Below are 12,621 nucleotides of genomic sequence, written 5' to 3' on the forward strand. Positions count from 1 at the left end.
CGAGTGAAGTGAGAGATGTAGTTTCTTAAAATGATTTAAAATCATTTATTAAAGTGAAAGTCGAAAATCTGTGGCAAAACCAGTGGGACAGTTCAACTTCAAAACTTCTCGAAGTGAAAACGTTTGTAAAACCGTGGAAATCTCAAATTCACAACAGAACTCACCAAGTCATTGTTACTCGTCTTCGTCTAGGACATACCCGACTTACACACGGACATATAATTGGTCACACTAATCCCACTTTATGTGACAACTGTAATATGCCACTAAGTGTTAAGCATGTACTTGTAGAGTGTCCAAGATACCAGTTGCAGAGACAGAACAACCATATCATCGGATCAACAAGTGAAATTTTGTAAAATTGTAAAATTGAACATTTGGTAAAATTCCTTATAGTACGTTCTTTAACGGTAAAATATTGCAAAACCTCTAACTTTTAAAGAACCGCTTGGATTGACATGAAATTTGGCATACACATAGCTAATAAGTCAAAGAAAAAAAGTGATATTGTGCCGATGTGTGCTTTTGCCCTGGGGGTGAGTTTCACCCATTCTCGGGGGTGAAAAAATATATGTCCAAAATAAGTTCGGCATTCGATAAACTGACTAATTCTAAGCAACTTTTGTTATATAGAGTTTTTTCACCAAGTCAATACTTTTTGAGTTATTTGCGAGTGAATTTGTTCATTTTTAAACAAAATAACCACGTTTTTAGACGGTTTTTCTCAAATAACTCAAAAAGTAAGTATTTTGTCGAAAAAAATATTCTTAATAAAAATATAGTTTATAAAAAAGTAAACAAAATGGTATTGAAGCCGAACGTATTGAAAGAGTACACCGATTTAAATATCTGGGATATACAGTAAATGATAAGTGGGACCCAGACGTAGAGATTAGGATCCGAATTGAAATAGCAAGATCCAAATTCATAAAAATGAGAAAGCTCTTAAGCAACCGCAACCTAAGCGTTAACCTCCGATGGCGCGCCACAAAATGCTATGTACTCTCTACGCTACTTTACGGAGTAGAAGGGTGGACGTTAACAGCAGCAACTATAAAGAAGTTAGCGGCTCTAGAAATGTGGCTGTATCGACGCATACTGAGAATTCCTTGGACAGACAGAGTGACTGTAACAAAAATGTGGGGTACTTCTGTTTGAGTAACCGTTGGGAGAAATATCTAAACTCCAACAGAAGTAGGCAAAGAAGGGGAAGCAAATGTATTGGAATGTGAAATGAAAAAGTCAGATGGTAAACTATTGACAGAAACAGAAGTAGATGGATGAAACTGACTGTAGTTAAGCTAGCAGGGTATAGAAGAGAATGAGCCCTTGATACTCAAGGATAGTTCGGCCAATTTTCGCGCCGTCAAAGACAGTAAATCTACAGAATATAGATGATGGATATAAAGGGAATATCAAGATGAACAAAGACTAGAAAATATAGAAAAATAACAATAAATCGTGGGCGCCAGTAGAGCGTAGACTATGGCTCTACCAGGTATCCTATACTGCTGCACTCGTACTAGTTAGTTGCTATGACAATAAAATTAGTAAACCTAGAAACATATGACAACCACTAGGTAATAAAAGAAATATTATACAACCCAATCAATAGTGTATTTAGCTTTTACTTATATGTACAAAAAATTCGTATATGTACCAACAAGGTATACCCTAAAATTAATAAAAAATATTTTACTAATAAAGTATGTACAATCTACAGTCTACAGAGTAGTTTAAACAAAAGAGGAACAAAGTCCACCCCTAAAAATTGGTTTGAAATGTCAAATCCAATTTATGGTACAAAAATGAACCGACACACTACTCGAGGTAAAACTCTAACTTCATGTGCGGTTACAATAATAAAAAACAAGTTAAATGGTCAATTACCCTGAGGGGGACAAAAGCCAAGGTTCATTAATTATAATATATAAAAAAATATTACCAAATTTTCTCCGGATAGTTGAGCTCAATTACCTTTACACGTGAGAAAAGAAACAAAAGAAATTAATTTATTAGAAAAATGCAAATTTGAAGCCTTGAAGAGGAGGTTTATTAAAAATTGAAAACATTTAAATTATTTCTTTTGTTTTTTGTTTGAAAAATTATGACTAACTTAGTGGAGTATAATGTAAACTTATTTAATTTGATATTTTTAATAGATATTTAATGTTCCAATTATTTAGGAAAAATTAATGTTCTTGAGAATAATAATAAAAAAAAATACTTAATCACTGTCCAACACCAACTAACGTAAAGTCTTTTCCAAAGTTCCAAACAAAATAATGGTAGTCCAAAAACCAACTCAAAAGACGATTCCAGCTCCTAGGCTACCCCGTGACTGCGCTAAAGTTTTTTTTTATTTCATCCCTGATGTTAGTGGGATGAATATTCCAGTGGTTCCAAGTGGCTAAAAGATACAAACCCATTGTTAATTTGGGTAATCAATCTTATGGAATTAGGAAATAAGTTGGAAGTTAAACTTCCAATAAAAACTGGTCAGGATCCATTAAAAGAAGTGTTGTTTTTTTTTCTGTGCCAAAAACATAGGTTCCACTTGACCTTGAATAACTTTATGGAATTTTATATAGAAACATGTGGATTTAGAGCTAGGAATGATATTAAAAATTGTATCTATAGATAGTTAGTCGAAATATATAATAAAGACAAGAAGAAATGAAAAGAATTTATGGAAATTATAAATTTTCCGGTCATCAATATGGCTTCCTATATGAATGAAATAATAATACAACTTACCCGATAGCAATCATCCCAAATTTTTACCAATTTAATACTTTTCTTCTTCAACAAAACAAAACTTCCTCCTCCTTCAACTTAATTACGATAGCTTCCGTATAAAAAAAAATAACTAAAAGGTGATTCCTTTTTTTTGTTCAAAAAGCCACCGACCACTTGGAACTTATTTATTTGGAGGTTCAGCTAACAGTGAAACTTTTTAAAAATTTGACAGTTCTTCTTGATACTTGCGACAGCGGCTACTCGTGGAACTAATGTCCAGTGTTGGCGGTGTTGCAAGATGGAAAAGTAGCATTTTATAAATATTAAATTATTGATTTTTAATTAAAATATTTTCATTAAGTAACGTTCCGTTACATTCCCCTCCAACTTGATGAAAAAAAAATTTAGGTACAAAATTTTTTTTTTCTAAACTTAAAATATCACTAACCATAGTGGTCTATTTCTTCATTACACATTGATTAACAAGATTAAGACAATTTTATCAAGAAAAAAGTATGGACTCCTTCAGATTCCATAAGATGACTCAAAGTCATATTAAATGTCTGTATAAACCATTAGTGAAGAAACCAAAACATTGACTCGATTATAGTAATAAATTTATAGTGACAAATAAGTGTCGAATTGGGCACTAGGTCCAAAATTGAAATATCCATGGACATCAAATTTATGATGGCACATCCAAGGACGAACAACCAGGCAAAATGTGACCCAATTCGCACAATAAGGAACTAGTAGCTATACTAAAATAAAATCATAGTAATGATTGACTGAAGGAAATGAAGAATTGAACACTTAATCCAAAATTGAACTCACAATGGACACCAGATTTATAACAGTATATCCAGAGAAGAACAACCAGGAAGATTTTTGGAACAATTCTCACTAATACCAAATATTACTAATATAACAAGGAAATAATTAACACAAAATAAGTGAGCAATCGGACGCTATCCAAAATCGGACTAACAATGGACACCAGATTCATAAAAGCATATCCAGAGAAGAACGATCAGGAAGATTTATGGACCAATTCTCATTAACACTATATAAAATAAATAACTTAGGTCTACCTAAACCTTATACCAAACTAATCTATTGGATATAGATATAGAATTTATGGTTTAGAACAAAAGGACAGCCATAGATCGATTCCATCCTTATATCGAGTTACCATAGCATCCATGAACCCAATCTAATAAACAAAAAAAAATGAACAAAGTGTGAGGTAATGTATGTCACACTTATCCATGCTAACCAACAGAGATGTAATCAATTAAACCGATAATAAGATAAATACCTAAAGGATATCGACTAAAGGAATTCGGTGACTAAATAAAATTGATTTGTGCTGGTATTCGCTAGTTATAGCATGTTGCTACAGCAGATGTATGCCAATAACCAGACACAATAATAAGTAAAAATAAAGTGGTGAACTAATATTCTGTTCTGTGATACCACTATCTGGGTAACAGAAAAATGTCGAGAACAAGCAAACAATTTTAAATAAAACTGTAGATTTATGATATGTTCTCACATATGTAGGATTATCTAGGAAATATACCTGAATCTAAACAACAACTTTTGCCTAAGGAAAGAAGTAACAATATAATGACAATAACAACTCATCTGTCTAAATACCCTAAATATGGAATCAAATGAACTTGCTAGGTATAGGGATAGTCAAAGCACAAACTCTATGAATAAGAGACATAATATAAACTAAATAAACTTCCCTATCAACCTGTAACAAGGTAACTGGAATAATTAGATAATTACACTAAAAATGGTTGTCATTATCCAACAAAAAAGGATCAATCATTTCATGATTGAACTTGGTTATGACGAATAAACATCTGTGTACTCTGCCATGAAAGACATAGATTACGAAATTTAATCGAACAGCACTGGCCACGTACCGAACAACAACTTCGAACCCACGTATTCACTAAATCCTAGTACACACAGACTAATTCTTAGAGTAAATAATATGGAAGACACAAGAATCCATACCTAAATCTAAATTACAACTAATTCCAGGTTCATACTGTATATTAATAAGGGTATAAATTATTGTGAAGTATTTAGGACATCCGTGACAACATAGATAAGGTAAACCAATAGCAAATTAAACTGTAACATCTTTCCAATATGGCAAATCCAATAACAGGATATAAAACAAATAGCAGATAATCAAATATCAAAAGGTAATACACAAGTCAAGATATAGTAGTGTACAACGTAGTCCCCTTTCAGATAAATATGAGTAGTTGTATGAGTCTACATTGCCAGATATATTATATAAACATATAAATCATCCTTCCTATCAAAAGTAGTGGATGTATATCAAAAAGAACAAAAAGAAATAAGTCTGAGTCCCTATTTATTTTATATTGCTGATGACAGGACTAGTACCTAGTAAGCTTATTAACTGATAGTAATTAAAATGCACAATTTATATTACAAAAAAAATGATGAACTCACACATATGGTACTACATATCCAATAATTACCTAATAAATTGAAGTCTCCAAAAACTGCCAAAAGATAAAAATTAATCCATGTAACTAAAACCTATCTGGTGACAAAACAACATTAGATTAAAATAACAAACCGCAGTAAAAATCGAGCTAAAGACAACAGAGGAAGATATTAGCTTAAACAACTCTGTTTAGCTAATTTTCATCTGAAGAGGAAGAACCAACCTCGTCCATGGTATTATCAGGCAGTAAATCCTTTATGTGAAACTGACCAATTCGTTTGTTCGTCGAATTGTCCTTTAATTCATACACTAAAGGAGATAATACCCTCACGACCGTGCACGGGATATATTTCTGACAAAACTTTGCAGAAATGGCATCACCCTTACTGGATTTTACAAAATTACGCTTTAAGACCCGATCACCAACAAAGAATCGCAAATCTCGTTTCCTTAAATTATACTGACTCTGATTCCTGAGGTAAGAAGTTTTTAACCATTTCCTAATGTCAGCAAAAATGGGGGGTAACTGTTGGAGATCTTCCAGACGATGGAGATTCTCCGAAATCTGAGGAAGAGTAGTACGATTCTCAGAAATTAATCCAAAATAGTCACCAGACAATGGAACATTTCTTCCAAAATTAAGATAGGCTGGAGAACATTGGGTGACTTCATGAACAGAAGTACGAATGGCCTGAGCGACTGAATGAATATATTGATCCCAAGCTCTATGATCCATATAAGTATAAGACCTTAGTGCAGTTACGATACTGCGATTAACACGCTCAGTATGGTTTGCCTGCGGATGGTAGGCAGCATTATAAAAAATCTTTTGGACCTTGTATTTACTCAAGAGATCTTTAAAAGCTTTGGACACAAATTGTGGTCCATTATCACATGATACTATTTGAGGAACCCCAAATAGTAAGAAAACTTGTTCTTCTAAATATTTTAAAATGGCTGGAGTTGTGGCCTGACGAAGAGGAAAAACTAAGGGAAACTTAGTGAAATAATCCACAACTACCAAACAACATGTATTACCCTTATAGCTACGTGGATATGGTCCAATAAGATCTAATGATATCATTTGCCAAGGAAAATTAATGTTCCTGAAGGAACCCATGAGTCCAGCTTGAGGTAGGTTACTTGGCTTGCAGGTTGCACAAACTCTACATCTAGAGATGTATTTCTTGACCGAATTGCGCAGACCAGGCCAGTAATATAACTCAGCTATTTTACAAAAAGTTTTATAAAACCCGAAGTGACCTGATGTCACATCATCATGAAAATTTCTCAAGACTTCTTCCCTATTAGCTGTTGGAACTACTATTTTCCAGTCAGACATATTCGACAGTGACTCTATAGGACTGATAACATGTTTATATAGGACATTATTCTCTACTCTGAAATCAGGGTACTGACCAGGTTCTTGGGTAACTTTCTCCAACATATTCTGATACCATGTATCCGGAACTAAGGTGGATATGTCAAGAAGGTTGACATCAAACGTTCGAGACAATGCATCAGCTACTACAACACCATTAGCCTTGCGATGTACGATATTATAGTCAAACGCTGATAACTTACAAATCCAACGAGATAATCGTTGGGATGGATTACGCATAGAATGCAACCACAACAACGAACTATGATCAGTTATAAGTGTGCACTTACGACCTTCCAAATAATAACGGAATGCCTCCAAGCCATGAATGATGGCAAGGAGTTCACGCTCAGTAGTGGAGTAATTTTTCTGAGCCTTATTCAGCTTCTTGCTCGTGTAAGCTATGGGGTGTTCTGAACCGTCTTTCATCTGAAAGAGTACACCACCTGAAGCTGTATTCGAACAATCAGTCATGAGGTAAAAATGTTCCTTGAAATCAGGAGAGGTCATGACTGGAGCACTGGTAAGGGCTTCTTTAATGCGATGGAAAGCATCATCAGCCTCAGGAGTCCAGGTAATAGTCTGGCCCTTTTTCCTATTCTTAAGAAGGTCAGTAAGAGGTGACAACAAAGTAGAGTAAGAAGGCACAAACCGGCGATAGTATCCACACATTCCCAAGATCCTACGTAACTGGGTGGTGGTTTTAGGTATGGGGAAGTCCTTAATAGCAGATACTTTATCCGGATTTGTCCTCAGACCTTGACTATCAACAACGTATCCTAGGAATTTTAAATTAGGACGACAAAAATTACATTTATCTAAATTCACCGTAAGATTAGCCTCTTTAAGGCGTGAAAATAGCTTGCCTAATATTTCAATATGTAAATCAAAATCAGGAGTAACAACTAAAATATCATCTAGATAATAGAAGACATATGGCTCAAGTTGTGGACCGATAACCAAGTCCATTAAACGACACATTGTCTGGGGAGCAGAAACAAGACCGAAAGGCATGGTAACAAATTGAAATAGCCCTTTCCCACTGACAGCAAAAGCGGTATACTTCTTACTCTCTTCACTCAAAGGAATTTGTAAGAAGGCCTTAGATAGATCAATGGAAGAGATGTATTTAGCATTCTGAAGTTTGCTTAAGATAACATCTATTCTGGGGATAGGATAAGCGTCCCTATTAGCAGTGATACTATTTAATTTCCGACCATCGAAACAAACTCTAAAGGATCCATCCTTCTTTTTTATGAGCCAAAGCGGACTGCAATAACAAGACTTGGACGGTTCGATAATATTTAAGGAGAGCATCGAATCAACCTCCTTTTCTAAATCTGCCTGCCATGCTTGAGGTATGGGATACTGATATTGTCGAAAAGGGGTTGAAGTATTCACTTCAATAGTATGAGACATTAGATGAGTACGGCCTAATTTATCGTTAGAAGAAATCGATGAAAATTTAGAAATGATATCCTCTAGTTGTTTTTGTTCCCTGACAGACAAACTAGAAAACTCACGAATAGCACTGAGGGTTGAAAAATTGACTGATGATATAGAAACGGAAAAGTCAGAACAGTTCAATGTGCTGTTAAATGTATTTAAGAAATCCATGCCAAGAATTATGGAGTTTCGAACAGAAGGTATGATATAAAATGTAATTGTTTTCCGAATATTAGCAACTAAGATGTCTGTCTCAAATTTACCTGTAATTGACTGAACTGTACCATCTGCAGTAGACACTTGCAAAGAAGAAATAGGCATAATAGTAATATCAGTATTTTCTAGTAACTTTAATGAATAAGAACCTATTAAAGAAATATTTGAGCCACTATCTAATAGAGCTAAGCATGATTGTCCTAATATCTCAATTTCAAGATACGGTCGGTTATCATTGTGTTTTCTGACTAATAAAGAATTTATATCAAAACCTAAAGGATCTGCTTGGTTATCAAAATTATGGGGTAACAACACAGACATATTATCATTACTAACAAAACTAGAAACGGGTATAGACAAGGGAACTACTTCACTACTACACTTACCATTATGTTCAACACTATCAACTAAAGGAGTATTTATGGATGACCATCTATGATCACTTGAACCATGTGGACTTAATATATCACAATTAGAGCTTACTGTTTTGATTGATTCTGATCTGTGGTGCGTGCTGATCTTTTGGATGACACCCCTTTTCCCTTCCGACTGGGAGATGGGTTTGTGTTGCTGGACGTGCTTGGACTTGCCGACTCGGTTGATACGGGGGCTTGGTTCCCTGATAGGGAGGTGGAAGGAGAAACGCTCAGGGGACGGACCTCCAACGCTCCGTTTCCCGAACATTTGAAACAGTTCCGTTTGAGGGTATTTTCCCGACCACAACCGTGGCAGAAAATACGATTTTGAGGGATCTCACACCCAACAAATGTGTGACCCGGAAGATGACAATTCCAGCAGACAACAGAACTCAATGCCGAAACATTCCGTTCAGGACCCTTATTTTGCCATGAACGGTGTCTAAAAGAATTTGGCTGAGAGGAAGAAATAGGCGATTGTCGGGATGAGGAAGAAGGTAGAGAAGACCAAGATAACGTTTCCTCCAAACGTTTGCACTTTTCAGTGAGGTCTGTGATACTTTGAATGTCCATCAAAGCTAATTGCTTATGGTAAGAAGGTAACAGACATTTGAGAATGATTTTTATTTTGGCAGAGTCTGTTAGAGAAGTCTCAAGTCGACTACACATGCCCAAAATTGTGTTAATAAACATAGTCACAGGTTCATTTGGTTTCTGTTTATGGTTCTTTATTTCGTCTAAGAGGTCATCTTGAAAAGAATAAGGGAGAAAATCAGATTTTAATTTCTGAGCTAACTCAGACCAAGTGGAAAAACTATTACGATTATTCATATACCAAGTAAATGCAGGACCTGTAAATAATTCAGCAGAAGCTGCAAAAAGATCATCCTCACTCACACCTCTTGAAATACGGAGACACTCCACCCTTTCCAAAAATGTAATTACTTGATCGTAGTGACCTTGACCAGAAAATGAAATTCCCCACCTATGTATATGAATAGGTTTGGGGTGTAACAAAGGGTTAGCGGCTTGAACAGAAGAAATAGGAGTGGAGGTGGCTACAGGACTTACTCGAGAATCAAGTTCGCCTTCTAACCCGAGAATCCTAACAGACATAGAGCGCTTGTAAGTTTGTTGTTCCTCATCAGCACAAGTTAGTAAATGAACACGACCAGAGATATGGGCAAGACGTGAGATGTACCTAGAATACATGCTATCATGTACAGTCCCTCTAAACTCAGATATCTTTTTAGCAAGATCCTCAATTGTCTCGTTTATCCCTTGTTGTTGTTCAGGAAAAGGAATAGCTGCAGCAGAAATTTGTCGGAAACTTCTATTCCCTTGTTCTTGTTGAAGAGCACCTCGCAATAGTTTACGTTTTGCCTCGACCTTGGCAGATTCTTCAACTTCGACCTCCCTTATCCTCAACTCATAATCCACTTCTTTCACTAAGAGGTGATCTGCTTTAAAAGCACACATGATGAGAGGAAAAACAAACAATGAAACAATCAAAATCAAAAATGTGACCAGCAAAGTATATTTAAGTTTGTAAGGGTATCTATGAAGAAAATATTAGCAACACACCAACAGAATCAACAAATCTCACCAATAATTATAATCAGGTTATCAATGTAAATGTGAGTAATGAAAATAATTTTCAGTTATGTTCAAAAATAGCTCTGAAAAAAAAATATGTACCTATATATTTGGTCAACAATTAGTTGATCCTAAAAATATACCAATATTGTCTGAATGTATTCAAATGTATAGAATAATATATGTTTTAGTTATTTATTGTTAGGTTAAATATATATTATATAAACTCCTAATAAATTATAAACTCCAATATAGACTGCCAGCTGTACAACTATAAGCAAAAAATAGGGTATTTAAATATTTATCTAACAATACAGCAATATAAGAGTACCTGAAAAATAGTAATAACAAAATTAGGGATAAAATAAATCAACAACAAGATGCGAGGGTATACCAACAGAAAATAATACAGAAACTTAGATAAAAGAGAAAATATGACCTAAAGAAAATACTGTCTTTGACCTAAGATGGCACCACGTTGGGATACGTCACTGTAACAAAAATGTGGGGTACTTCTGTTTGAGTAACCGTTGGGAGAAATATCTAAACTCCAACAGAAGTAGGCAAAGAAGGGGAAGCAAATGTATTGGAATGTGAAATGAAAAAGTCAGATGGTAAACTATTGACAGAAACAGAAGTAGATGGATGAAACTGACTGTAGTTAAGCTTGCAGGGTATAGAAGAGAATGAGCCCTTGATACTCAAGGATAGTTCGGCCAATTTTCGCGCCGTCAAAGACAGTAAATCTACAGAATATAGATGATGGATATAAAGGGAATATCAAGATGAACAAAGACTAGAAAATATAGAAAAATAACAATAAATCGTGGGCGCCAGTAGAGCGTAGACTATGGCTCTACCAGGTATCCTATACTGCTGCACTCGTACTAGTTAGTTGCTATGACAATAAAATTAGTAAACCTAGAAACATATGACAACCACTAGGTAATAAAAGAAATATTATACAACCCAATCAATAGTGTATTTAGCTTTTACTTATATGTACAAAAAATTCGTATATGTACCAACAAGGTATACCCTAAAATTAATAAAAAATATTTTACTAATAAAGTATGTACAATCTACAGTCTACAGAGTAGTTTAAACAAAAGAGGAACAAAGTCCACCCCTAAAAATTGGTTTGAAATGTCAAATCCAATTTATGGTACAAAAATGAACCGACACACTACTCGAGGTAAAACTCTAACTTCATGTGCGGTTACAATAATAAAAAACAAGTTAAATTGTCAATTACCCTGAGGGGGACAAAAGCCAAGGTTCATTAATTATAATATATAAAAAAAAATTACCAAATTTTCTCCGGATAGTTGAGCTCAATTACCTTTACACGTGAGAAAAGAAACAAAAGAAATTAATTTATTAGAAAAATGCAAATTTGAAGCCTTGAAGAGGAGGTATTATTTATTATTAAAAATTGAAAACATTTAAATTATTTCTTTTGTTTTTTGTTTGAAAAATTATGACTAACTTATGCCTGGTTGCACCAACAGATCTTAAGCTCCAGCTTAGCTAAGCTCTACTTATAAATAGGGCCTCCTTGAGTATCACTTACGTTGCACCATAATTTTAGATTCTTACCTTATTACCAATTATATCTATTATTATATTATGGTATTCTTATTGTAATATATTATAATTATATTATATTAATTCTTATGATATTCTCGACTTAAGCTTAAGATCTGTTGGTGCAACTGGGCATTAGTGGAGTATAATGTAAACTTATTTAATTTGATATTTTTAATAGATATTTAATGTTCCAATTATTTAGGAAAAATTAATGTTCTTGAGAATAATAATAAAAAAAAATACTTAATCACTGTCCAACACCAACTAACGTAAAGTCTTTTCCAAAGTTCCAAACAAAATAATGGTAGTCCAAAAACCAACTCAAAAGACGATTCCAGCTCCTAGGCTACCCCGTGACTGCGCTAAAGTTTTTTTTTATTTCATCCCTGATGTTAGTGGGATGAATATTCCAGTGGTTCCAAGTGGCTAAAAGATACAAACCCATTGTTAATTTGGGTAATCAATCTTATGGAATTAGGAAATAAGTTGGAAGTTAAACTTCCAATAAAAACTGGTCAGGATCCATTAAAAGAAGTGTTGTTTTTTTTTCTGTGCCAAAAACATAGGTTCCACTTGACCTTGAATAACTTTATGGAATTTTATATAGAAACATGTGGATTTAGAGCTAGGAATGATATTAAAAATTGTATCTATAGATAGTTAGTCGAAATATATAATAAAGACCAGAAGAAATGAAAAGAATTTATGGAAATTATAAATTTTCCGGTCATCAATAT

This window comes from Diabrotica virgifera, chromosome 9 (genome assembly GCF_917563875.1).
Source record: "Diabrotica virgifera virgifera chromosome 9, PGI_DIABVI_V3a".
Classification (NCBI taxonomy): domain Eukaryota; kingdom Metazoa; phylum Arthropoda; class Insecta; order Coleoptera; family Chrysomelidae; genus Diabrotica; species Diabrotica virgifera.